This window comes from Carya illinoinensis, chromosome 12, assembly GCF_018687715.1.
Source record: "Carya illinoinensis cultivar Pawnee chromosome 12, C.illinoinensisPawnee_v1, whole genome shotgun sequence".
NCBI classification, from domain to species: domain Eukaryota; kingdom Viridiplantae; phylum Streptophyta; class Magnoliopsida; order Fagales; family Juglandaceae; genus Carya; species Carya illinoinensis.
Window position 1 is genome coordinate 2236571 of NC_056763.1, and position 27711 is coordinate 2264281.

At 37.2% G+C, this 27711-nt stretch overlaps 1 non-coding gene across 1 annotated transcript; it reads left to right on the forward strand.

The window, feature by feature from the left end:
- The first annotated feature begins 24334 nt into the window (after nucleotides 1-24334).
- Nucleotides 24335-24441, forward strand: LOC122290589. The gene has a single exon (XR_006236452.1). It is a non-coding gene; the product is annotated as a small nucleolar RNA R71 (small nucleolar RNA).
- Nucleotides 24442-27711: the final 3270 nt, after the last annotated feature.

The following is a 27711-nucleotide window of genomic DNA, read 5'->3' on the forward strand; positions in this document are numbered from 1 at the left end:
CCACGATACCTCTTTCTCCTTGCCTATAAAACCCACCCCAAGACTGTAATAGCCCGTTAGAAATTCAATGGTAGAATTTCTATAGACTTGAGGAACCTCATGAAAACTCCTTAAGTTTTTACGAATCGGCTAATTGCAAAAGTTTTAGTCTGTCAACATAATCAGTGTTATTACTCACTATGGTACCAGAAATGCGATTTTAATTGTTTGATGTAGTTAGAAGTGTCAGAATATGTTATGGTTTGCACCACTAGACTCAGTTGAATATTTTCGATTTTATGACGTAATAACTCCTTTTCATAATTTTAGACAAAACGCCTATTTGAAACTATGAATTTTATTTTTAGGGGCACTTTAGGGTTGAGTCTTGGTAAACGATTTTCACTGTAGGTTAATACGAATATTTAGGATTTTTCACTACTAAGTTTATTACGTATTTTTTTGGAGTGAATAGTAATCTCGATAAGCGTACTAAGTGCAGTGTTTTCAAAATCACAATATGGAATGTCCAAATTAGGTTAGAGAAGTTTTATTTGGACACTTGGCAAGATCTTAGCCACACATAGTAAATAGTATTAGACACTTGGCATAAAGAGGAACCATTAGATGGATTTGTGAAGCAAATCAAGGTATAAGATCATGACACCTAAGCAAAACCCTTTTCATCTGATCAACCAATTTGAATTAGATCAAAGAGGGTTTCAACCCTAGTGAAACCCTAAATGGTTGGAATTCTTTTGAAACCCCAAAAGTTTGGTTGAAACTAAAACCCTAAACGGTTTCCCCAAACCCTAATTTTGGCCTTCAAACCCTTTTTGATCCAATTTCTAGCATTGTGTTTAATCACTAAATCACTTCCACATGCTATTAATTTCTCAAATCTTTGTTATGACATCATTATCCAACCTTTTAAAACTTGAAAATTTCTTTGGGCCAAGAAAAAGTGGTTGGGCATGATTGCATCTCAAACCCTAACCAAACCCTCTTTAAACCCCAATTTGAAGCCCACTTGGTTGGGCCCACCAAGGCCCACAAATTTGGCCACCTTGGCAAAGCTTATTGAAGAAGTTTCCTCCCCCACATGGCATACCATCCACTGCCCTTGGTTGCACCCAATAGTGCCTTGATGAGATAGAGAAACCCACCCCATCAACCTCCATACCTCACAGCTTCTGCAGGCAGTCCTTTTCCCTCACTATTCTCCACTTTATATCACATAGCCACCTTCAATCAATGGTCATTCAAGTTCATATCTTCCCCCTCCAGAATATAGAATCGTGCAAGACACACTTCTTTTCCTTTAATCACTTCTTCACCTCGTTCTTAGAGAGAAACCCAAAAGAGCTCTCTCGGACGGATTTCTGGATCTTTTTTCATGGATATTTTCGACCATTTGTAAGTATTTTCACACGATGACTTCATCAAAATTGTTCCTCTTTGAGTATAGTTTCCGTAGATATATTATTCGTATCATTCCATTGTCATTTGGTCGGTAAAAAGTATTTTTAACCATGAAAATATCATTCTGGGCGTGAAACTAGAGAGTACGTTATGTTTTGGAGTTTTTGACAAAGCTAATGGACATATCTTGGTCCAAAAATTTTATGGAGTGTTGTTAGCATGTGTTTAAGAATGTTCATTGATGTTTTTTTTGCATGAATGAAGCTTTTGATGATAGAGTTTCCTAGATCTAGATACTTGAAAATTGGAAGTGGCAAAATAGTTTTTATTTGGAGAAAGTTTGAATATTTCGAGGTTTGATCTTACTCTAAAGGCTTTGATATTTTTATATGATGATTCTAAGTCTCTTATTTTCATGTTAGGATGTTATTTTAAAGATATTTAGTATTAGTTTCAAAGATATGATTTTTCTATGCAAGAGGATTTCGGTAAGGCCTAAGATTTGATGTTCTTGGATTCAATCCATGTTTTATTGATTTTTTTAGCCATGTGATTTTAAGTTTGATGATTGGATATTCTTAAGGACATATTTTTAAACCATGTGATGCTTTATTTTGAAGATCTCACCTTCTTAAGCCATTGATCAAGAGATTTATCAAAACTAGTTGAGGAAAAAGTTTTGTTTTTGGACTAAGTGTAAAACCGAAAACTCCAAGTGTTATTTTGTGATTTTGGTGACTCTAGTTTTATGATTTAAAGCATGGTTGATCTTAGGATGATGTTATGAATATGTTAGAAGCAAGATTTGATTTTTTGGAATTCTTGGAGATGTTTTGATTTAGGGTCAAAGCTTGTGATTCAAGTGTTTGGATATTTTTACAAAATTTTTTGTGTTAATTATTATTTTTTTCTAAATGGATGTTTTAAGTATGATTTTAAACTTAGGATAGGAATATCTTTGTTGCAAAATTTTGGTTTAAGCATGAGTTTTAAAGTTGGAAGCAATTGCAACAAAAATCAAGAGAAATGGCCTATGGATGTTTCGGCCATAGTTTGTTTTCCTTAGTTGTGATTTGTTTTAATTTTTTCTGAATTGATATTTGAGTTTAAGACAAAATTTACAAAAGGAATGTAAATTTTAGAAATTTTTGGAGTTAGGATGTGAAATCCTTAAGTTAGGGGTAAAATGATCATTTTCTCATATGTAGAGGGTAAAATAGTAATTTTACTCTAAGGTTCTCTTTTACGCATTTATAATTGTTAGTAATCAAATTTCTAATTTTTAGAATATCCTCTTACAGTTCCTTGTGTTTCGCTCTTTATTCTCGTAGAATGCGACGATCTAGGTAAGTTAGCTTCTAACTTACTTCAGTTTAGTGTGTATGCATGATGGCTAAGGGAACTAAAATTTATGTATGTATGTTATCATATATGCCACGCTGATTACGCCCAAAGAATAACGCGGTAGTTGTAGCACAGCTTTGGGGTGTCAATTCCACAGGGAGACAAATTAAAAGAATAGCAAGAGGAACAAAGAAACTAAAGAAATATATTAAATAAGTAATAGAGAATAAAGATTAATTTTAAATGTAAATTCAAGTGAAGCAAAGTGATTAACATAAAAAGTACTCAAATTTGACAAACAGTAGAGCGTCGGGAATCCCTTGCACAAATCTGGTATTTTAATTATTCTTAATTCATTGGATAACTCAATTAGAAACTCAATTCCCGCAATTCTCAATCGGAAGGTATAGATTTATAAACCAGATTTAAATAAAATGTAACCCTTTGAAAAAACATTCACCACTTTTAAAAAACGTGAATTGCTACCTCTATTGATAAAATCTAATGACGACAATATACTCAAGAAGCGATATTGCAGCAAAAAACTAAATCAATATAGATAAATAATTGATCCAAACATAATCAAATAACTAATCCAATCAATAGAAAAAGCATGACTGAATCCATAAACACAATAAATTCTATGATTATTCAGAGAAGAAAACATCAACGATGAATTGAGAATGATAAAACAAAAGAGTTTTAGTAATTGAAAATCAAATACATGAATTAAGAATAAATTAGAAATACCATCTAATGTGCAAGTTCATCCCTAACCCTACTAGAGAATTTAGTTACCCATAAATATACTGGACAACAAAAATTTTCAGAGAAAACTAAAGCGAACGGTGGCCATGGAAGTGATTTTCTCCTCTCTTCAGATCTGCCTCTTGTGCCTCTTCCTCCCCCTCCATTTCGTGCTAATGATATGTTTATATAGGGTAGGAAAGAAACCCTAATGTCCTCTTAATTTCAGCATAAAAAAATCGCTTAAATTTTAGGACTTATCTTGGCAGCCACGTACGGCCTTCAAGAGTTCAAATTTAGAAATCCTTATTAAAGACAAAGTTATAGCCCTTTAAGATAACTTTCCAATACATCAAGAATCGCATCAATCCGATATGTGAGTAAAACAATACAGTCAAAAGATTAAAGTATGTCCAGACTGTCTCCTAGCGAATTTCAGACTTGGACTTCTTGTGGTTTCATTTTGTGATTTTTTTTCTTTTTCTTTTCTTCCAAATTGCTCTCAAACCCCATGAATGTCCTCCTTTGAATTTGACTGGGCTTGACTTGCTCTTTTATAAACTCTGAAATTAGACATAAAAAAACTGCTTAGGAGTATCCCAACGTAAATAGAAATTCAATTTAAGAATACACATTAATTCCTACGATTTCTATTCACATTTTAGCATTTTAGTCTAATAATAGGGTATATAGAGTGCACTTTTGCACACTCATCACACGCCATGCCACGTCATTACATGTTTATCTGTTATGCATGATTTATTCTGTCATGAATATTTATCTGTTATACAATCTATTCTGTCATGTATTGTTGTATGTTATAAGTATGCCAAGTTAAGTATGTCATATGTTACATGTATTTCATATCATGTAATATTCACTGTTGCAAGTATGTCATGTCAAGTATGATAACTGTTACATATTCGGTCATGTTACGAAGTGTTTCCATCTCAAGTAAGTCATGTCTTTCGAGTTACGTTTAAGTCAGTAATGTCTAGCATACTCATGATGTAATCATTATAATTGTCCGAACATCTCCACTTGTAATTCACACAAGGTACTTTTGGCGAAATCATTTTGATTGTCAGAATGCTGTTCAAGTTCAGTTATGCAGATACTCCTAGCGTAATCATTTTGATTGTTAGGGTATCTTATTTAAAATACTCGTGATGGAATCATTCTGATTGTCAGAGTATTACTAGGTACTCCTGGTGTAATCATTCTGATTGTTAGGGTACGTATTTTAAAATACTCGTGATGGAATCATTCTGATTGTCTGAGTATCTTTAATGGAATATGTTGGGCAGAATCATTCTGATTGTTCAATATTCCTAACGAAACGATTGGCGGAATCATTTTGATTGTCAGAATTCAAGTCCAAGTTCATGTTAAGTAAAGAAGCAAGATTCCAAATTTATGTTACGTTAAGTTTCAGATCAAGTTCATATTATGTTATGTTATGTCCACGTTCACGTTAAGTTTCAAGTTCATGTTCATATCATGTTAGGTTCATGTTTATGTTATGTTCGAGGTCACGTTCATGTTATGTTATGTTCATGTTCACGTTCACATTCACGTTAAGTTTCAAGTTCATGTTCATATCTTGCTATGTTCACGTTTATGTTATGTTCAAGTTCACGTTCATGTCATGTTATATTCACGTACATATTATGTTCAAGTTCAAGCTCATGTTATGTTATGTTCATGTTCACATTATATCTCAAGTTCACTTTTATGTCATGTTATGCTCAGGTTTATGTTAAGTTCATGTTCATGTTTATGTTATGTATGTTCATGTTCATGCTATGTTTTAAGTCCATGTTATGTTTCAAGTTTACGTTCATGTTATGCTGCTAGTCCATGTTATGTTTTAAGTTCAAGTTCATGTCATGTCAGGTAAAATTCAGTTTACGTTTCAGTTCAGGTTATGTCAGCTATGCCATACTATATGTCAAGTTATGCTATGCTTACTTACGACTTTAATTATGCATTTATACTTTTACTGCCATGCATGTATCATTAACATGTGTGGGAATTTCTTGTTAACTTACTGAGATTTGTAATCAAATCTCATTGTGGTAGTCCCAACTATCATTCTCCCCAAATGGTAGATCTTGTTACAGGACCTGAAGGAGAATCGGAATCCAACCAACTGAACACGGTCGACTAAGCTACAGTGCGACTTCGATGATGGCATAGTATTTAACTTAGGTTATTACTTGTACTTATAGATTTGTATCTCCAGTACTTTTTTGATCACAACTATTTTGGACTAGTGTTGTGATCATGGTTGTTTAGTATGCCTTTATGTATGAAGTATGTTTCAAGTATTTGTGATATTTTTAGTTTTGGTGCATAGTATTGCTAAAGAAAAAAAAAATTTATCCCATGCGAATATTGCATAATGCTAGATGCATGTTAGGAACATTGCATCTTATATGTTATGAGCAGGGGCAGGTAACCTTGTGTTGCATGTCCCGACGCTTCAAATGTCTGTTCGATCCCAAGCAGAATCTGGGGCTTCACAAAGACCTTCCAGAAATAAACACAAGAAACCTTATACACATAGCCACCTTAGAAACCTCTACAAACCGAGAACCCATCTCCTTCAACCAAGCAGCCACCACTTTGACAAAAACCAACACATAAGACATCGCTGGCAAGTCTCCCTTCCACCCACACGTGCGTTGACCCATCTCTCTCTATTGTTTCTCTCTCCACTTCTAAGAACTAGCAACCCGTGTGCTTTGCCCAGCCACCGTCAACCACCCTAGAGGATGGCAGGTTACCTTTTAAGCAGTACAAAAACAGTCGACAGGTTGATTGATGGTTAACTTGAGAAGCGGCTAATAGGTCACCACAGTGTAGAATACAATGAGGGTTTGAAAGTTATAGCATAGGAGTCATTTGAGGTTAGCATAGTTTATCGTACGAAACTATTAATCATTGTGATTTGTTGGGTGTGGTATTAAGGTTCTTGTGGAAATTGAGGTTTTGGGTTACATGGCCACCCTAGCAATGTTAGACGTGATGTGCCATTGGAAAACTAGTGCGAGTATATTGGAAGCACCTATAGGAGTAGACATGAGAGAGCATTACTCGTGTTTGGGATTTTTTGATGGTTTGTTTTTCTCAAGTGCGTTTTGAGTTGTAGCCAGTGACTTGCCTTAGCGTTAATGTTTGACCTTGCCAATTTCGAGGATGAAATTTCTTTTAAGGGGGGAGGATGTGACATCCCTCATTTCCTTATGTTTTTAATTAGTTATTGTACTGATTATTTTATCGGTTCCTTTATTTCAAATTGATTATTATTATTATAGTATTTTATCATTTTTACTGTTTAAGTTGTATAATTTATTTTAATGTGCTTTTTTTGTTATTAATTTTTGTCTATTATTTATTTTCTTTTTATTTCAAATTATTTTATAATTGGGTTTTGTCATCTTATTTTATTTTATTATTAGTAAGTTGTTGGTTTATATTTGTTTTTATCTATTTTGAGAAAGTTAATTCTATGTTTAAGTCCCTTTTGTTGGATCAATTTTAAGATCCCAAGATGAAGGGTCTGGATTTAATCCCAAACCCCTTACTTTCTCCCCCATTCCCTTTTCCCTCTCTCTCCTCCCTTCAGCTTAGCCTTGCTGCACCCCCTACTCCCTCTCACCTGATCCATTCCCTCAGCCTAGCAGTGTTGCCGTGCAGCAGCCCAGCCAATCATCCTACGTCGACAATCACCCCACCATGCTGAGCTTCTCCCCATGTGAATCTCTCTCTCTTTGCGCTATAGCCCAACCTGAAACCCATGGGTTTCTCTCCCTCTCGCCTTTGCCAACCCCACCGTGCACCACTCACCTTGCCACTACTCATCACACCAACCTCCCTTCACACTAGTGACCATCACCCTTTGATCCTAGCCCTTGGGCAGCTCTCTTCCTCCCTCAATTGAGCACAACCCGAGTGGGTTTCCATCCACTCGGTTTCACAAGACCGCCCTCTTCCTCCCCACCCTCTCCACGTCTTCCTCTCCCATTCATACCCCAAATTGAGCTCTCTCTCTCTCTCTCTCTCTCTCACTCATAGTCTTGCTGCCTAGATCTGTCGCTGTGCCTCCATCGCACGTTGCACCACCACCACCTACCTCCATAGCACCTCCCTCAACCCTCCATGGCCAGCCAGTAACCCTCGTAGCTTCCCCTTCATTTTCCCACTTTTGAAACCCACAACCAACACTTGAAAAGCACTGCTCCGCTACTTTTAACTTCACATTTGATCTTCTAGAATGGCCTTTCTGTTGTAAGTAATTTTTCAAAAAATTTAAGGAGATTTAAATATATTTTTATTTCAAACATATTTTCTATAGTCTGTTTGGTTGTGTTGGGCCTTGGATTCGAGTTTGGATTTTGAGTCGAATTTGGAGGATGGACTGATTGGTGGAGTTGGGTTGTGATTGAGTATTTTATTTGGTTGTTTATCGTGTCATGACATTCATTTCACTGTCGCATGCATTTTCATATGTTATGTATGAAAACTAGGTTTTCATGTTGAAAAACTATTTTTGGGTGCGTGCGTATCACAACCCCAAGTTGAGATGGGGCATTATCTCAGTGGAGCTCCTCTAGTAACTGAGGAGTATATAAAACTGAGTGACGTCCCCTGAGTTGTCTCTAAGTGACAACGGGATCAGACTATATGGTAACGCTTTCATGCCAACTCCATGGCCCTTCTGTTGGCAGGGGTTAGAGGATGCTTGGTCACAAACTCGCTGGATACAGAAATGGGCATCGCTCGTTACGAAGTCACACTTATGGTCGTAACTCTTGGTGTGTCAAAGTGAGCTAGGGTGTACAAATGGTCCTTAGCGGAGATCATGGTGCATACAAGGTAATTGGATATATGGGCAATTTTCTGGATAATTGCGGATTTTGATAAATGGATATGTGGACCATTTTCTCCGAAAATGGTGGTTTTACACTCAGGTCATTTTCTAGAAAGATGGTGGCTTTATATTTGGGCCATTTTCTAGAAAAATGGTAGTTGTTTCTTTTAATGGACTTGTTTTGGGCCAAATGAGATTTTTGACGTGAGTTGGAAAAATGGTCATTTTCGAAAAAAAATGATGGTTGGGCCTCATGCATGTTTCAGCATTTGCATGCATAAAATGTTGGTTTTTTAAATGTGTTTTTATCTCTTGGGTTGTTTGGTTGATTACTTACTGAGATTGATAATCTGACGGAGTACTCATACCCTATGGTTTTGTTTGATAGAATCGTAGATTTTGATGAAGATGAAGACGTCAAGCCTGAAGTTTCAGTTTTGCCGAAGGAGTGACCATGTCATGGGATTTGTTTCCCACTTTTGAATATGTATTTTGGTTTTTATTATATTTTCCTAGATAACTGTATAATCATTTGAAATGCTTTTATTTAGGTGAATCTATATTTAAAACTTTTGGTACTTAGTTGACTTCTTTTATTTATTTGCTGTAATTTTTGTTGTACACTTTTTCATGTACACACACTTAGCACTTGTTGTTTGGGGTATGTGACCTGTGTTGTCACCATCCCAGTGTCATGATTCCCGCCTTTCCGTACTTGGATCATTTATGCTATGAAGTGTCATAAAATGTTTAAAGCATGTTAGGTCATGTCATGCTATGCTATGCCATGTACAAGAATATGCCATGCCAGAAGGTTCATGAAGTCAATAAAATTCTCATGCATTAAGAAAGGAAAAAAAAAAATTTAAGGAGACACGAACCCAAGCGTGTTCATTACAAGTTGAGCTAAGAGGGTGCCATGGACTCAAGCATGGTTACCACAAGTTAGGTCAAACACAAACTCAAACATGTTTCATTCCATGTACAAGTTATGCAAGTTAAGTGAAATACAGATTCAAGCGTGTTTCACTCCATGTACAACTTACGCAAGTTAAGTGAAACATGGACTCAAGCGTGTTTCACTTCATGTTATGCAAGTTTTACTTAAACACGGACTCAAGCGTGTTTCACTCCATGTTACACAAGTTAAGTGAAATATAGACTCAAGCATGTTTCACTACATGATAAGTTTTGATGTGCCACGAACTCATCATATGTTAAGTGAAAGACGGACTCAAAAGTGTTCACCCCATGTTATGACAAGTTATGGGGTGCCATGGACTCAAGTGTGGTTCACCATATGATAAGTGAAATATAGAATCAACAAGTTATTCATGCATTTATGTTATATATTTTCCATGATTATATATGTTTTCGCTCATGTTGATGATAAATAGACATGCTATGAGAATCTATGAATGATATGTGTATGCTTGAAGAGTCTTTCAAAAATTAAGTCTGTGATATTTTATGTTATGTTTATGGTATGATGTGCTATTTACTGAGTATTTGACTCATTTTGGTTTGTTTCTCTGTTTCCTCCTACGTTTAATTGTCGTAGATGATGATTGTGAGGATGAAGAGTTGGAGGGCCAGGAGTAGATCTAGTGCAGGGACATAGTTTTCATTTATGTTATTTGAATAAAAAGTCACGCGTAGGTTTAGTTAATGTTTTTACTTTACATTTTCAGTTTCATGTTTCAAAAATAGTTATGTTCAATTTAGTTGATGTTTTCAATAAATGTGGTATTTCAGGATATGAATTTCTTTACTGGGTACTATGCTATGAATGCTAGTAATATATCTATCCTACGGGAAGGGGGTGTTATAGCATTCCCATGTTACTGCCCTTCTATTTTCTACAGACTTGTTGCTCGTTTCTTGGTTCAACTGTACATAACTCTAAATGCATTTGTTTCACTCTATGTATCACAGTTTGGGGATCAATCAAAATGTTTCTAAATACTAACTAATTTCTCCTCCACCAGGGATTCCATAGTATTAAGGATAACTCTATCATTTCTTGCTTATCTAACTTGTTGAGTATGTCTTCCATTAGCTCCTTAGCCCTTTTGTATGACCATTTTCATTTCTAAATTTTTCTAGAACATTGGGTTAAAACATCATTAGCTGAGACACACTCCCGCAATATGTGTTTAATGGTTTCAAGTTCTATCATACACATTGGACAATTTGGATCATCCAATATCTTTCTTTTGTGTAAATTAATCTTGGTGGGTGGTATATGTTGACAGGCTCTCTAAAGAAAATTCTTGTTTGTTGGAGGTGTGTGAATCTTCCATATTTTGGTCCATTGTTCCTTTTGATTGCGATTGTAGGAATTCTGGCCTGTTTTTGTATCTTGCAATTCCCCTTGTAAATGATATGCACTCATCATTGTAAACCAACCATTAATATTGTTCCTTCATATAAACTTGTTAAGTAGGTTACTTTGACTGGTAGGCAATTGCTTAATTAAATCAGCTTATTGGTTGCAAAACACTGCCTAGATTAGTGAGAGATTCCATTCCTTTTTATCTGGCAGTATTAGTGCTTCTACTTTAGCCTCATCCCCCATTACTCTATTGCCACTTTGAGGTTTATAGTGGAAGTGGAAGGACATAGCCATAGACTTTGTTGTTGGATTACCCTAAGCCGCTAGTGGCACAATGCAATTTAGGCAATTGCAGATAAGCTAACTCAATTGTATATAAGGGAGATAGTTAGACTTCATGCAGTGCCCAAAACCATAGTATCAGATTGAGATCTGAGCTTGCAAGCTACGATGGAGACTAAGGTATGGTTTGGTAATAAAAGATTTTTATCTCAAATTCAAAATTTTTATCTCATCATTACAACTTTCTCAAATTCCTATATAAAATATAATAAATAATTCAACTTTTTCTTTACTTTTTCAAATCCTAAAACAATAATAATATTAAAATATAATATTTTAATATTTTATCTTAAACTCAAAATTTTCATCCCACTTACCAAGCAGAACCTAAGTTAAAGATTTAGTAGTGCATACCATCCATAGATCGACAAATAACCAAGAGCACAATCTAGACACTGGAGGACATGCTAAGAGGATTTGTGTTGGACTTTATGGGTCCATGTGAAGGCCAAGTCCCACTCATCGAGTTTGCCTATAATAATAGCTACTAGACAACCATTCAGATGGCCTTTTACAAGGCCTCATATAGAAGGAAATGTTGATAGCTTTTATCTTAGGATGAAGTGGGGGAGACTAAAGTGATTGGACTAGAGATCATATAAGAGATGAGAGAGCAAGGTGTAAGAAAGGAGGAGTTAAGCTATGCTGATGTAGACAGAAGAGCTATGATGATGTAAGGAGGATTGAGTTGACCATTGAAGAAGGTGACCGGGTTGTATATTATGGTATTACCAATGAAGGGATTAGAAAGGTTTGGGCTAAGTAGGAAGTTGGGCCAAAGATATATTGGACCCTACCAAATATTGGAGAAGCCGGCCCAATAGCATACAAGGTGGTGTTACAAATGGAAAATGAAGGGATCTATAACGTTTTTCACGTTTTCTCATTAAGAAAAAGTTTTGGGCACCAACAACTCCAAATGATTAACCCAAATCTACTTGCATTGCAACCCAATCTCATCTATGAAGAAAGCCCAGTATGAATTATAGACTAGAGGGCATAGTGACTACGGCCCAGAATCGTACTCTTGATGAAGGTGCAATAAGGAAACACAGGAAATGAGAACTTTACATGGAAAAGTGAGTGGGAAATGAGGAGTCTACATGGAAAAGAAAACATGGGAAGTGAGGAGTTTGCATGGAAAAGGAAACACGGGAAATGAGTAGTTCTCATATTCATTTGACTCGTAGTAGGTGTGCTAAGATGCACTCAACAAGGGTAGTTCAAACAATTCAAAGGCAGGAGTGCATCTATAAATAATCCTTCGAACTACCCTTTGGGCTACAACACCTAGACCTCTCAAACTGTAATGATGGTTTGAAAGAAGAGGATGCAATTAAAGGAAGTTGTACCACTAGAAATAATTTGTCATTCCATGGAAGAATGACGTGAAGCATGAGGCTAGAAGAAGAATGCTAGAAAGTAAAGGAGGAAGATCCCTTAGAGATGGAGAAAGCTGTTGGAGGACTAGAGCTTTGATGGCGGAAATGTTGGACCAAGATGCCATGATGTGCGGAGAAACAAATGGTCCAAGAATGTGATGAACAAGAAAAGGACGAGGGTGAGGATGAAACTCTTGTCCTAGTTTAACGATGCTGACTCTAGCAGAAGAGCTAGGATGCGAGAGAGTAGTGCCGCCAATGCACCATAAGTAGCTGATGAAGGGTACATGAAGAGAAAACTCTTATATCTGATGAAGGTCCATTGGTGGATCAAAGTAAAGGTAGGCAATCACCATGACCGATGTCGAAGGAGAACAACAAAGAATGCTCTACCTAGATCACCTCACTAAATTTCAAGGATGAAATTCATTGTTAAGGAAGGAAGGATTTGAGGACTACACCGAAGCAAGGAAATAGACCCCTTCACGTAGCAAGGTGCTTTGGAAGACAAGGTAGCAGTTAGGCAGAGCTCAGCTAGTACAACTAGGGCTGTACAAATTATCGAAAAACGGAACAGAACCGACTCAAACCAGCTGCCAGAGATCGGAACCGGAGTAAAACATGTCGGCGCAAGGTAGCTTTTATGAAAAACCGATGTCCAGCGGTTCGGTCTCGGTTTGAACTTGGGCCGGACCGCTGAATCGACCGATGGTTTAAATCTATTTTTTTCTTGAATTATACATATATGAAACGACGTCGTTTCACTTAAACTTAAGTGAAACGGCGTCGTTTCAGGACTTAGTATTTGAAAAAAAGAATAAAAGGAACGGCGCCGTTTAACCCTAGGGTTAACACAGTGCACGTCCCTTTTCTCTTCTTCCCTATTTCTATTCTTTAACACAGCGCACGTCTCAGACATTTTGCTACCGCCGCCCCCCTCCTCTCTCTCTCGCTTTCTCTCTCTCAAGGCACACGCAGCCACGCAAGGCCAGCTCCCTCCCTCTCTCTCTCTAATCTCACCTCGTGGCGTCATATCTCTCTCTCTCAAAAATCTCAGTCACCACGGCTTCACAGCGGCTTCATCGCCCTCTCTCACTCTCTCTCACTGCACACACAGCAACCGATGACGCTGACGAACCGACCGGAGTTACGCTAAGACCGAGGACGACGGTTTCCTCCCCATTCTCCGGCCAGTTTCGGTCGAGATTTGTGTCGTTTTCCCACGTCAGTGGGGTTTTGGTTTGATGCCGAAACCGACGCTGACGCATCGGTTCACACCCCTGTACAACAGACAAGCCAAACTATGTAGAAAGTCTAGCACTTTAGCACTAGACAACCATGGAAGGTCCGTTTGGCTCTAGGCAAAGAAGAGGCCTTTGGGCATACAACATGAGGCCAAAACATGAGTAACATAGGTAGTATGTTGTACGGAGCTTGGCTAACACATCTTAGCACATGGTGAACAAAGGAATTTTCACCCAAAACCGATCAATTGAGAAAATGTGGTAACTGTATGAAGGCAAGAATGAATAGTTGAACAGATTGGTAGATCAGGCAAAAGGTGAGTTACGAGCATAAGGAGAGGTCATGGAAAACACCTATAAGAATGTAAGGGCATAATTTAGTATATTTTATCACTTCTTAACTTTAAATTTTAGTATAATTTTATTTATTTTTGTAAATTTTAGGCTATATTGTTATTAAATTTTATTTCAGATTTAAAGAAAATGAAGATCCAAATTGCACCGGTACTACTTAAGAGATAAAGATCAAGTTGATTTTTTTTTTCTTAATAGCAGAGGAGATTGGAACCAGTCAAATGGCAAACTTTCGAATTGCATGTTGGAAATTGAAAGCACTACAGATGGAACAAACATGTGAAGAGGCAACTTTTGCTTTTACTTGATGGGGTTTAGACGCCATAAGGAGCCATCTTTACTGCTTAGCTTTTGGGCTCTTGGGAAACGGATGCAAGCTGAGAGCTTTTGGATGTAAATGCAGCAACGTTTGATTTTATTTGATTTGGATTTTATGCATGGGACACGGAGCAGCGGCATATTTGAACTTGGTGATTTGGCTTGGTAAAGTAGCTTGCGGGAACCAGCATTATTTGATTTTTGAAAGATCCGTTATGCATGCACGCAAGATGCAAAGCTGGAGATTTCATTTTCTTTTGACTAGCTGACATGCATGCACGTAACAGAGCTCTCATTTTAATCGAGTAGGACCCAACATGAGTTGTGGTGAAGAGAAATTGAGAGGCCACATTTTTAGATTGAGATGGAGATTGAGATTCATCTTGAGTTTTTTTTTTGTTTGAAGGACGCCGATGCGCAAAAAGGGACTTGAAGAAAAATTGAAGAACATGTGGGAAGGCTACAAATATCTTTCCTTCCCTTAGAAAATTATGGTGAATTCATTTATGTTGAATTTAATTTTTAACATAAATTAAATTTTATTTATTCTAGAAAAACCATGTAATCTAGTTTCGAACTATGCTTGCTTATCTATGCTAATTTAAAGTAATTCTCTTATATATTTGCCTGATTTATTCTGAACTTATTGCTTCTAATTGACTTGCCATTAATTAGATGATTTTAATCCTATGATTTGCTATTGAAAGAGGGAATTATAGAATAGATTTTGGATATTTCGGCATAGGTAAATATAAAGATTGAAAAACTTGCATGAACCTATGTAGTATTAAAATTGTTGGTCTCAATGCTTTCTTGCTTTAGTAATTTGCATACTCTTGTGTAAAATGATGAACAAGAATATTTTCAATTGACTATCGAAAGACTCTTTTGGATGAGTTGGAGATTTGCTAATTAGTTAGATGAGTAAAATATATTGAGAGATTGGGTGAAATCGATTTCCTAGAAGTTTTCTTTCTCATTAATTTGATCTTTGAACAATAGCTTCCTTTTCCTTTGAGTATTTTCTTTGATATGATTTTAATTCAAATTGCAATTACAAACAACCTTAGTGACTTTTCTAAATAAAGTCGAGATTAATATAATTTTGATACTGTGCACTTGCAGTTTTGCATCGATCACTAGGATAACACGAAAATGCTCAAAAGACGGTAGGGTGGTACGCAGAGGCCTATACGCCAGTTGAAAGGTCACATCTAGTAAGTCTACAAAAAAAAAAGTACAACTTTGCTAGCCATATCGTCTAAACTCAGATGTATGGTCTAGCACTGTGCGGGAGACCCTTATTTCTAGAAGGACTAAGGATTAGACTAGAGGCAAGCCGCAAGAATGTGCTTACCTTATCCTATGAATCTATCTCTATCATTCTACATATGGACGACTAAAACCAAGTAGCTCCTATTCATGCATGACAAGATTTAGGAGTATATTATAAGGACACTTGAAAATCCCACCCAATAAAAAGGATTAGACAAGGGATAAAATCACACTTTGAAATGTTTACTGTTTGAGCTTCTTTGGAGTTGTTAGCATGAAAATATTTGCAAGTGCATAGAATCATAACAAGTAGTAAAGTGTTTTAAAGAAAACGGATATCAAACCCACATAGATTAATTATGCTATTGAGTACTAAAATTTACTAAATTAATTACTATTTGGAAAACTAAAATTTAAAGAATAGATTATCTAAATTAAACTGAAGAAAGGAGCGTTAAAATTAAGATTGTAAAGATAATAAGAATAGATCTAGAGTGTTTGATTTCACATAGCAAATCCCACGCAATTGTGGATGATTCTCGTTGGCCATATAGTAGACTAGTTGACTTTTCACACTCCCAAACTTATGATTTTGATAATATGGCTATAATTAACTTTACTTGTAGACCTTCTATCTCTCTTGCCTTTCATGCTCTTGTGAGTCTGTGACTTTGTCTAAACTTAGTTCTCTTGAAAAGTAAGGAAATCAATATTTAAGTTCAAATCGGGTAGGGAATATGAGGTTTACAAGAAAAAAAAATATAAGGCTGAAATATAATTCAATGAAGCTCAAAGGGGTGACTAGGGATAAATATAATAAATAGGTAAGCTTGAAAGGCTCAATCGGTCCAAAGAGTTCCTTAATCAATTCCCCAGTAATATTTTGTCTAGGATTTTACCTCGAGTGTAATCAAACAAGTTCTAGAGTAAGTTAAGACCAAACAAATTCATGAAATTCACTTAAAATTTCTCTAGGTATGCAAAACGATTAATGATCATTATAAGCATTTATTGAACCATCCACATAGGGTTTTAATCTCTATCCATTTACTTTAAATGTCCATTTTTTCTTGTGATGGACTTCAACCACCCTATAGGGAAAGACACGGGTCACTACAAACGGTCCTAACCACTGAGAGTGCAGCTTTCTCGAGAAGATTCAAAGTCTTGAGTTAAATAATAAAACTTTCTGCCCGATTTTGAATTCCCTTGTCAAAATATGCTTATAATGCCATCTTTTAGTTTTATCCTTGTAAATCCGACCATTCTCAAAAGCATCATTGCATATCCATCTCATTGATTTGCAATAATCTCTTTTTGCCAGCCGCTTGTAAATCAAAATTTAGTGTCCTCATCGCCCATTAGGCCTTGTGTTCTAGCTCCATAGGTAGATGATATGCTTTTCCATAAACGAGCAGATAAGGGGACATACTGATTGAGTTTTGAATGATGTTCAATAAGCCTATAGTGCACCATCTAACCTTCTCAGCCAATTTGTCTGAGAGATACTCACGATCTTCTCCAGTATGCGTTTAAGCTCCCGATTAGACACCTCGACCTGGCCCCTCGTTTGAGGATGGTATGGTGTTGCCATGTGATGGGTAACTCCATACTTAGTAGCGCTTCAAATTGGCGATTGCAAAAATCCTTCCCGCCATCACTGATTATGGCCCTCGGAGTGCTGAATTAGAAAAAAGTGTTCTTCTGTAGAAAATTCACTACGACACTCACATCATTGGTCAGGAAGGCGACCGCTTCCACCCATTTGGAGACATAATCTACAGCCACCAAAATAAATTTATTTGGATATGAGGAAGGAAAAGGACCCATGAAATCTATACCCCAAACATAAAATAATTCAATCACTAAAATATTGCATAAATGAATCTCATGTTTCCTAGAAATATTGCCAACTCTTTGGCAATGATCACATAAATTAACAAAATTAAAAGAGTCTTTAAAAAGATTCGGCCAATAAAAGCTGCATTGTAGAACTTTCGCTATCGTTTTTGCACCACCAAAGTGGCCACTTGCTTCTAATTAGTGACAGTGTCTGAGCAAGCTCTCCATTTTCTCTTCAGGCATACATCTCGTGATTATTTGGTCCATGCAATGCCGGTATAGAAAAAGTTCCTCCCAAAAATAATGTTTCAAGTCAGAGAAGAACTTATTCTTTTGTTGATATGTCATCATGGCTGGTAGAATTCTTGACACCAAATAATTTACCATGTTGGCATACCATGGAAAGACTTCTATAGCCATCAATTGCTTTTCCGAGAAGGTCTCATTAATTGGGAATTTCTCCTCGCCAGCTGCTTCTCTAAGCTCAAGATGAGATAAGTGGTTGGCAACTACATTCTCGATACCTTTCTTGACTTTTATTTCCAAATAGAACTCTTGTAAGAGCAAAGTCCATCTTAACATTCTCGGTTTGGCATCCCTCTTCAACAGCAGGTATTTAAGAGTGGAGTGATCGGTGTAGATAACTACTTTCGATCCTATCAAATAAGAACGAAATTTTCCAAAGGCAAATATTACCACTAATAGTTCTTTTTCAGTAGTTGCATAATTAAGTTGGGCTTCTGTTAAAGTCCTACTTGCATAGTAAATAACATGAAAACTTTTATCTTTTCTCTGCCCCAAAATAACCCCTATAGCATAGTCACTGCCATCACACATTAAGTCAAATGTAACTTCCAATTCAATGACACAATTATCGGTGCTGAGGTTAATTTCTTTTTAAGAGTTTCAAAAGCATGCAAGCATTCATCTGAAAATTCAAATCAAGTTTCTTTAATCAATAAATTTCAATGAGGTTTAGTAATTTGGGAAAAATCTTTAAAAAACCGACGGTAGAACCCAGCGTGTCACAAGAAACTTCTTAGGAACACATCGCCTAATTATCTGATCCGGGAAATATTTAAACAAATATGGATCATCCCAAAAGAACTTTTTTACCTCTACAAAATATTTCTTCTTGTCTTGTTGAGTCCAAATATGAGGAATTTCACCTGTAGCAAGAAAATTAGCGATGTCAACATACCAAGGCAATTGAGATATACTAAAAAGTTGCTCATCTGGGAATGTGTCTCTAATAGGAACTATCGCTATGAAATTTGAAAGAACAAGTCTAGACAGATGATCAGCAATAACATTCTTAACTCCTTTTTTATCTTTAATTATCAAATCAAATTCTTGCAGTAAAAGGATCCATCTAAGCAACCTGGGCTTTGCATCTTTTTTCGCTAAAAGGTATTTCAAAACAGCATGATCAATAAAAATGACAACTTGGACCCAATCAAATAAGAACGAAAATTTTTAAGTGCAAAAGTTACTGCAAGTAGCTCTTTTTCAGTTGTTGAATAATTTATTTGAGCACTATTTAAAATTCTACTTGCATAATAAATCACATAAGGCTTTTTGTCCTTACGTTGGCCCAACACAGTTCCAACAGCATAATCACTAGCATCACACGTAATTTCAAATGGTAAATTCCAATCAGGTGATTGCGTAATTGGGACTGAAATCAACATACCTTTTAGCTTTGTAAAAGTTAACTCACAATCATCGGTCCACACAAAAGAATTTTCCTTTGACAATAAATTGCAAAAAGGACTAGAAATTGTACTGAAGTCTTTAATGAACCTCCTGTAAAAACCTGCATGACCTAGAAAAGATCTGATATCCCTGATGTTCTTTGGAATGGGAAAATTAGAAATTAATTCAATCTTGACCTTGTCCACTTCAATGCCTTGAGAAGAGACAATGTGACCAAGGACAATCCCTTGAGTGACTATAAAATGACACATTTTCCAGTTTAAAATCAAACTCTTTTCTTTGCATCTAATCAGCACTTTTTTTAAATGAGTCAAACATTCATCAAATGAATCACCAAAAATAGAAAAATCATCCATGAATGTCTCAACAAAACATTCTACCATGCCACTGAATATGCTGATCATGCATTTTTGAAATGTAGCAGGAGCATTACAAAGTCTGAATGGCATCCTTCGAAATGCAAAGGTACCAAATGGGCATGTAAAAGTGGTCTTTTCTTGATCCTCATAAGCAATCTCAATTTGGTTATATCCAGAATAACCATCTAGGAAACAATAAAATTTATGGCCCGCTATATGTTCAATGATTTGATCCATAAATGGTAGGGGAAAATGATCCTTCCTAGTGACAGAATTTAGTTTTATGTAGTCAATGCACATACGCCAACCAGTAGTAACTCTAGTTGGGATCAATTCATTATCAGCGTTCTTAACTACAGTCACACAAGATTTCTTAGATACCACCTGCGTAGGACTAACCTATTTGCTGTCAGAAATAGGGTAAATGATCCCTACATCCAGAAGTTTGAACATCTTCTCAGAATATGCTTATCATGCCATCTTTTAGTTTTATCTTTTTAAATCTAACCATTCTCATAAGCATCAATGCAGAACATATCTATCTCATATATTTGCAATAATCTCTTTTTGCCAGCCGCTTGTAAATCAAAGTTCAGTGTCCTCGTTGCTCATTAGACTTTGTGTTCTAGCTCCACAGGTAGATGATATGCTTTTCCATAAACGAGCAGATAAGGGGACATCCCAATCGGTGTTTTGAATGATGTTCAACTAGCCTATAGCGCATCATCTAACCTTCTCAGCCAATTTGTTTGAGAGATACTCACGGTCTTCTCCAGTATGCGTTTAAGCTCCCAATTAGACACCTCAATCTGGCCCTTCATTTGAGGATGGTATGGTGTTGCCACGTGATGGATAACTCCATACTTAGTCAATAGTGTTTCAAATTGGCGATTGCAAGAAAGCTTCCCGCCATCATTGATTATGGCCCTCAGAGTGCCGAATTGGAAAAAAAATATTCTTCTGCAGGAAATTCACTACTATACTCACATCATTGGTTGGGAAGGAGACCGTTTCCACCCATTTGGTGACATAATCTACAGCCACCAAAATAAATTTATTTGAATATGAGGAAGGAAAATGACCCATGAAATCTATACCCCAAACATCAAATAATTCAATCACTAAAATATATTATAAAGGCATCTCATGTTTCCTAGAAATATTGCCTACTCTTTGGCAATGATCACATAAATTAACAAAATTAAAAGAGTCTTTAAAAATAGTCGGCCAATAAAAGCCGCATTGTAGAACTTTTGTTGTCGTTTTTGCTCCACCAAAGTGGCCACCTGCTTCTAATGAGTGACAGCGTCTGAGCATGCTCTTCATCTCCTCTTCGGGCACACATCTAATGATTATTTGGTCCATGCAATGCAGGTATAGAAAAACTTCCTCCTAAAAATAGTCAAAGAAGAACTTATGCTTTTGTTGATATGTCATCACGGCTGGTAGAATTCTTGACACCAAATAATTTACCATGTTGGCATACCATGGAACGACTTCTATAGCCATCAATTGCTTGTCTGGGAAGGTACTTTTATTTCCAAATCGAACTCTTGTAAGAGCAAAGTCCATCTTAACAGTCTCAGTTTGGCATCCCTCTTCGACAGCAAGTATTTAAGAGTGGAGTGATCGGTGTAGATAGCTACTTTCGACCCTATCAAATAAGAATGAAATTTGCTAAAGGTAAATATTACCGCTAATAGTTCTTTTTCAGTAGTGTCATAATTAAGTTGGGCTTCTGTTAAAGTCCTACTTGCATAATAAATAATATGAAAAATTTTATCTTTTCTCTGCCCCAAAATAGGCCCTATAGCATAGTCACTGACATCACACATTAATTCAAATGTAAATTCCAATTTGGTGACACAATTATAGGTGTTGAGGTTAATTTCTTTTTAAGAGTTTCTAAAGCATTCAAGCATTCATATGAAAATTCAAATCAAGTTTCTTTAATCAATAAATTGCAATGAGGTTTAGTAATTTGGGAAAAATCCTTAAAAAACCAACGGTAGAACCCAGCGTGTCACAAGAAACTTCTCACACCCTTCACATTGGTTGGTGGTGGGAGTTTTTAACCACTTCTATTTTTGCTTGGTAATTCGATGGCCTAGCACTATCCCCTCCTCGATCATGAAGTGGCATTTTTCCCAATTCAAAACTAGATTGGTCTCCTCACATCTTTGCAAAACTGAAGATAAGTTAGACAAACAATTGTCAAAAGAACACTAAAAAACTGAAAAGTTGTCCATGAAGACTTCGAAAAGTTTTTCCACCATGTTCGACGAGATAGACATCATGCATCTTTGGAATGTGGCTGGCACATTGCAAAAGCCAAAAGGCATCCGCCTATATGCAAATATTCCATACGGACAAGTGAAAGTGGTCTTCTCTTAATCTTCGAACCCAATGACTATTTGATCATTACTGGAATATCCATCTAGAAAACAGTAGTATGCATGGCCCGCAAGTATTTCTAACATCTGATCAATAAAAGGTAATGGGAAATGGTCTTTCTAAGTTGCATCATTAAGTCTTCTATAATCTATCGAACTCGCCATCCATTGACCGTCCTCGTCAGTATAATTTCATTGTTGTCATTCTTGATCACTGTTATACTACATTTCTTTGGGATGACTTGTACCGGACTTACCCATGCACTGTCTGAGATCAGATAGATAATCCCAACATCTAGCAGCTTTAGTACTTCTTTATGCACTACTTCTTGCATGGTTGAATTCAATCTCCTTTGGGGTTGGACGATTGGCTTAAAATTATCTTCCATTAAAATCTTGTGCATGCAAATTGAAGGACTAATTCCTTTGATGTTCGAGATGGTCCAACCCAAGGCCATCTTGTGCTCCTGCAAAATTCTCAACAACTTCTCCTCCTTTACATTACTCAAGGATCTGCTAATAATAACTGGAAAAGTAGAGTCGTGGCCTAAGAAAGCGTACCTTAAATTTGATGGAAGCAATTTGAGCTCAAGCTTGGGTGGTTCCTATCTTGGAGACGTCGGTTGAGATGAATTTAATTCTTCTATTCTAGGTTTTTTTGAAAGAGGAAAAGATGGTGTAGCTTCCAAATATCTCTTACACTCTCTAACCTTTTCATTTTCAGATTCAATAGATGTAGAGTGAGTAAGATATACCTCAAGTGGTAGCTTTGGAAATTCAGCTCCATAAGTCTCGTCGGCCATGACCCCATCTCGGTCGCTTATTTCAAAATAAGAATGTACCTCGCAAGGAAATTCCATAGATTTAAATGTGTCAAAAGTGATCTGCTCCTCGCCAACCCTCAAAATGAGTTTCCCTTGCTGGACATCAATTAAGGTTCTCCCCGTCACAAGGAAAGGTTGGCCTAGTATTAAAGGGATCTCCTCCTTCTTATCTATATCGAGCACAATGAAGTCGGCCGGGAAGATGAACTTATCAACTTTCACCAGTATGTCCTTAATGAGTCCTCTCGGGTATTTGATAGACATGTCTGCTAATTGTAGAGAGATAGTCGTTGGCTTTGCTTCTCCAAGACCTAGTTTACCGAAAATAGAGAGAGACATTAGATTAATACTCACCTTAAGTCGCATAAAGCTTTATCAAAATAGATATTTCCTATACTGCAAGGGATCGTAAAACTCCCTGGATCTTTCAACTTAGACGGCATATTCTTTTGTAAAATTGCACTGCTTTCCTTGGTTAGCATCATAGTCTCATGCTCTTCTAATTTTTGCTTGTTTGATAATATATCCTTAAAAAATTTAGCATATTTAGGCATTTGCTCTAAGGCTTCAATGAGAGGAATATTAATATGCAACTGCTTAAATATACTCATAAATTTAGAGAGTTGATTATCAGTCTTATTTTTTCTTAATCTTTGCGGAAAAGAAATTGGTGAATCATAAATTGAAGGAGTATGAGTTTTAGAAGTAAACTCCCTAGATTTCTTGGGTTTTGAAGCCCCTTTACTCTACTTAGTCTTCTCAGTTTGCTGGTCGACCACTTCCTGCTCTACTTCCTTCATCTTGGACTTGGTCTCCCCATGATTTTCCTGCTTGGTGCTTTTCACTTGTGGCTGCTCATATGTCTGCCCACTTCTCAAGGCTATTGCTTTGACATGTTCTTTAGGATTGATCACAATGTTGCTTGAAAACATCCCTGCGATCCTCTTGATAAGCATGTTTGAGAGCTGATTGATTTGTGCCTCAAGATTGCGGATTACAGCTGAGTTGTTTTGGATCACCATATCAGTCTTTTGCATGTACTAAATAAACATATCCTCAACTGTCAGTTTCTTCTCTTACTCTGGAAACTGTTGAGGTGGTCTAGCCAAACCTTGATTATTACTCTATGAAAAGTTGGGGTGATTTTTTCGTCCTAGATTGAATGTGTTTGAATAAGGATTGTTTTGACATTGGAAATTGGACACGTAATGGGCTTGTTCATAACTTGGTTGGGCAAGGATTCCCCACTTGGCAATCTACACTCGAATGATTTCCTACGTAATGATCACAAACAACATTAGTTTGAATGGCATTAACATTCATCTTACCTAGTTGTTTGGATAGATTTGCTAACTGGGCTGCAATTGAGGACATAGAGTCAAGCTCAATGATGTTGGCTGCCTTCCTTGGCATTGCTCTCTCTACAACCCACTGATAATTGTTAGACACCAACTCTTCCAAAAGCTCATAGGCCACTTCATGTGTCTTACTCATTAAAGCTCCCTCTGCGGCCGCATCAACCATGGATCTATTCGTAGCTCCCAAACCATTGTAAAATGTTTGGACTTGAAGCCATGGTGGGAGATCGTGATGAGGACACTTGCACAGTAGATCTTTGTATCTTTCCCATGCTTCATACATAGATTAACTCTCAAATTAGGTGAAGGTAGTAATATCATTCCTCAACTTCGGTGTCTTGGCCGTGGGGAAATATTTCGCTAAAAATTTTGTGCCAACTCATCCCAAGTAGTGATGATGTTGAACAGTAAAGAGTTCAACTAGGCCTTCACTTTATCTGTCACTCCATTATGTTTAAAAGTAATACAACTTTCCATGAAATTTGTAATATGGACATTAGGATCTTCTTGTGACAGCCCCCCAAACTGAACAATTTGTTGTATCATTTGAATTATCATTGGCTTAATCTTGTAATTATTAGCTTGTATAGTCGACCTCCTTATGCTAGATGTAGCCCCATTAACAGAGAGCATAGCATATGTAATGCCCGTCCTTGTGGTGGGTCCTTTAGAAAAAGATTTTAATAAAAATAGACGGGAATTACAATTCATTTTAAAATTTTCGTTTCCTTTTATACTAGGATACAAAAGACTCCATGTGTAATATCCGCTCATTCTTTCTTCTTCTTTATTTATGAGCCTCAATCTACGTGTCAAACTTCGATCAATGTGCCAAGCCTCGTACTACGTGTCGAGTTTCAATCTACGTGTTGAGCCTTATCTTAAGTGTTGTACCTTGATAGCGTGTTCCGAAAGCTATCCAGCGGATTTCAAAGCAAGATAGATATTTTAAAACTTACGGATATTTTAAATATTATGAAAATATCTATAGAAGATATTTTCAGTATTATTAGATAAGCTTGGTTTTAAAGTAACACAATTATAATATTTTAATGAGCTCTAAAAATATTATAATTGTGGATAATTACTTAAATTAACTATTTTAGCTGTTTTAAAATATTAAGAGGTTTAACTTTACATTGAAAACTCTTATTTAATTTAAATGATTTTATTCTCTTTGAATAATTAACGATACTTTATCATTTTAAATAATGATGAAAAAATATTAGTTTAGTTTATAAAAAAATATTCTATCTTAATTCCTCTCAGTTTTTATTAAAATAAAACACTTACGAGTTTTCAAATTAGTGTTTAAACTCATCGTTAGATTGTTTTGAGGATCTTGAAGCGAAAGACTAAGATTAAATACTCAGGCCCCTCTCTTTTCCTCCTCACTTTTTCTCTTTTTCCTTTTCTCTCTTCTCTTTCCTCTCTCTCTCTCTCTCTCTCTCTCTCTCTCTCTCTCTCTCTCTCTCTCTCTCTCTCTCTCTCTCTCCCATGCACGTCCAGCCCGTGCTCTGTGTCTTGTCCACCATGCGTGAGCTTTAGCTCTTCCAGCTGGTGCCACCTCCGCCTCCGGCATGATCCTCCCCCACCAGCGACCACTACCTCACTGATAGTGAGCTATATCGGCAGCCACCTCTCCCTCTTTCTCCCTCCAAGCAAATGGGTTTTACACCCATTTTCTCCTCCTTGAGCCACCATACAATGGCTTCACCACACCATGGGCTTCCTCCCCATGTTCTTCTTTTCCTCTACCTCTCTCTCTTTCTTCGATAGGTCTCCACAACCTTAGTTTATGTTGCACCACCGTGCACCACCGTACACAGCTACACACGGTGTTTAACCACCACCACCTTATTTCTCTCATCACCATGACTTTCTCCAACAAATTTCATGTCCAAAGGAGCGATGTACAGCTCTCACTCTCCCTCACTCTCCAAGGCCATATTGCACTTCTAATGGCCGATCCACCACTGTGAGCCACCGCCTGGCTGCCACCACAGCTCCATCACATCTTCCTTTACCTCTCCCAAGCTTCCCATGAAATTCTATGGCCTTCATCCACCTCAAGCAACCTCCCACCATTTTGGATTCACTATTCATGACGTGATGCGTGCTCCACCACCTTTGACCACCACGAGGCCACCTTGAGCCTTTCCAAGACCACGCCTAGCTATTCTCAAGCTCAAATTGCCACTTTACGTGGTAGACAGCTACAGTATGCGGTATTACTGCCACGTACGACTCTTCCGACGCCTTGATCGTGACGAGCAGCGAGCAATGCACGGGTTATCTCATCAATGGTATAACCCTTTATCTTTAGTTATTTATGTTTAAAGTAGTTGATTGGTCGAAATGTAGACTGCATAGTTAGTATTTGTGGAGTTCGCTGCGTAGTTGTGAAGTGAAGTGTAGTTGTGAAGTGTTGGGCTTGACTATGTAGTATTGTGGACTGTGCTGTGAGTATGGGCTTGAGATGAACACCATAGTTGTGATACGGTGTGAAGTGCGAATGCTAGAATGAAGGGGGTCTGTGTGGAGCATACTCCGTGTTGTATGGCGATGCACCGTGTGATGTGCATCATGATAATAAGCGTTGTAGCGAAGGGAGTAGCATAGTGATGCACCGTGAGATGTGCATCGTAGTGATGTGTGTAGTAGTGTGGATGGAAGAGAGTTCACGTGAGTGTACTCTATACTAGGTTGTGATACACCGAATGGCGTGTCACGAAGGGTTGGATGGCGTAGCAGAAAAGTGTGGAGTGTATGGTGCAGTGTTGGGAAATTGTATAACAGTGTCTTGAAGCAATGCTGATGTGCCTGTAGTCCAAGGTAATGGGTGTTTCCTTGAGGTTGACTTGTGGCTGAAGGTATGTGTGAAGCAGTGAAAAAGTATCAGAAAGTGCAGTGGAAGCATGATGGGCATCGTGCTGTTATTCGGGAATTTGTCTCAAGCTGCATAATGTGACAGAGGCGCATTTCTGGATGTAGTCCTCTTGTTAAGTGGAGGGAACAATATAACAATGTCCCAAAATAGTGGTGATATGGCATGTTGTCCGGGGTGACGGGTGTCACCTTGTGGTTGACTATGGCTAAGAGTATATGGAAGTAGTGGAAAAGTATCAGAGCGTGCAGCAGAAGCATGATGGGTGTCGTGACATGACTTGGTATTAGTCTCAAGTCGCATGACGTGATAGAGGTGCATTTGTGGATACAGTCCTCTCCTATCAAGTGTTGGAATGAACTTGTACAGGGCTGGGAAGTAGGAAGAGTCCTATCAACCAGGTCTGAGCAAGTTGGTATTGGAGTATGGATCTTGTTTGTACAAGTGGGTGTTCATTGGAATTATAAGTTGTTCTTAGATGATAAAAGGGGATAAGACACAGGTGTCTCTGACGAGACATGAGTACTAGATAGGTTTACCATAAGTAATGGGTAATCTATCCTGAGCATGGTTACATGGTGTTTTAGCCCCAGAGTTGGCTTGAATTCATGTAACTTGACTGGATGGGAATGAGGATTTAGTATGGGCTAGGATACATGAAGGTAGTGATGAGTATATAGTCTAAGGTTGGGATGCATGACTCTCTCAGTCGGA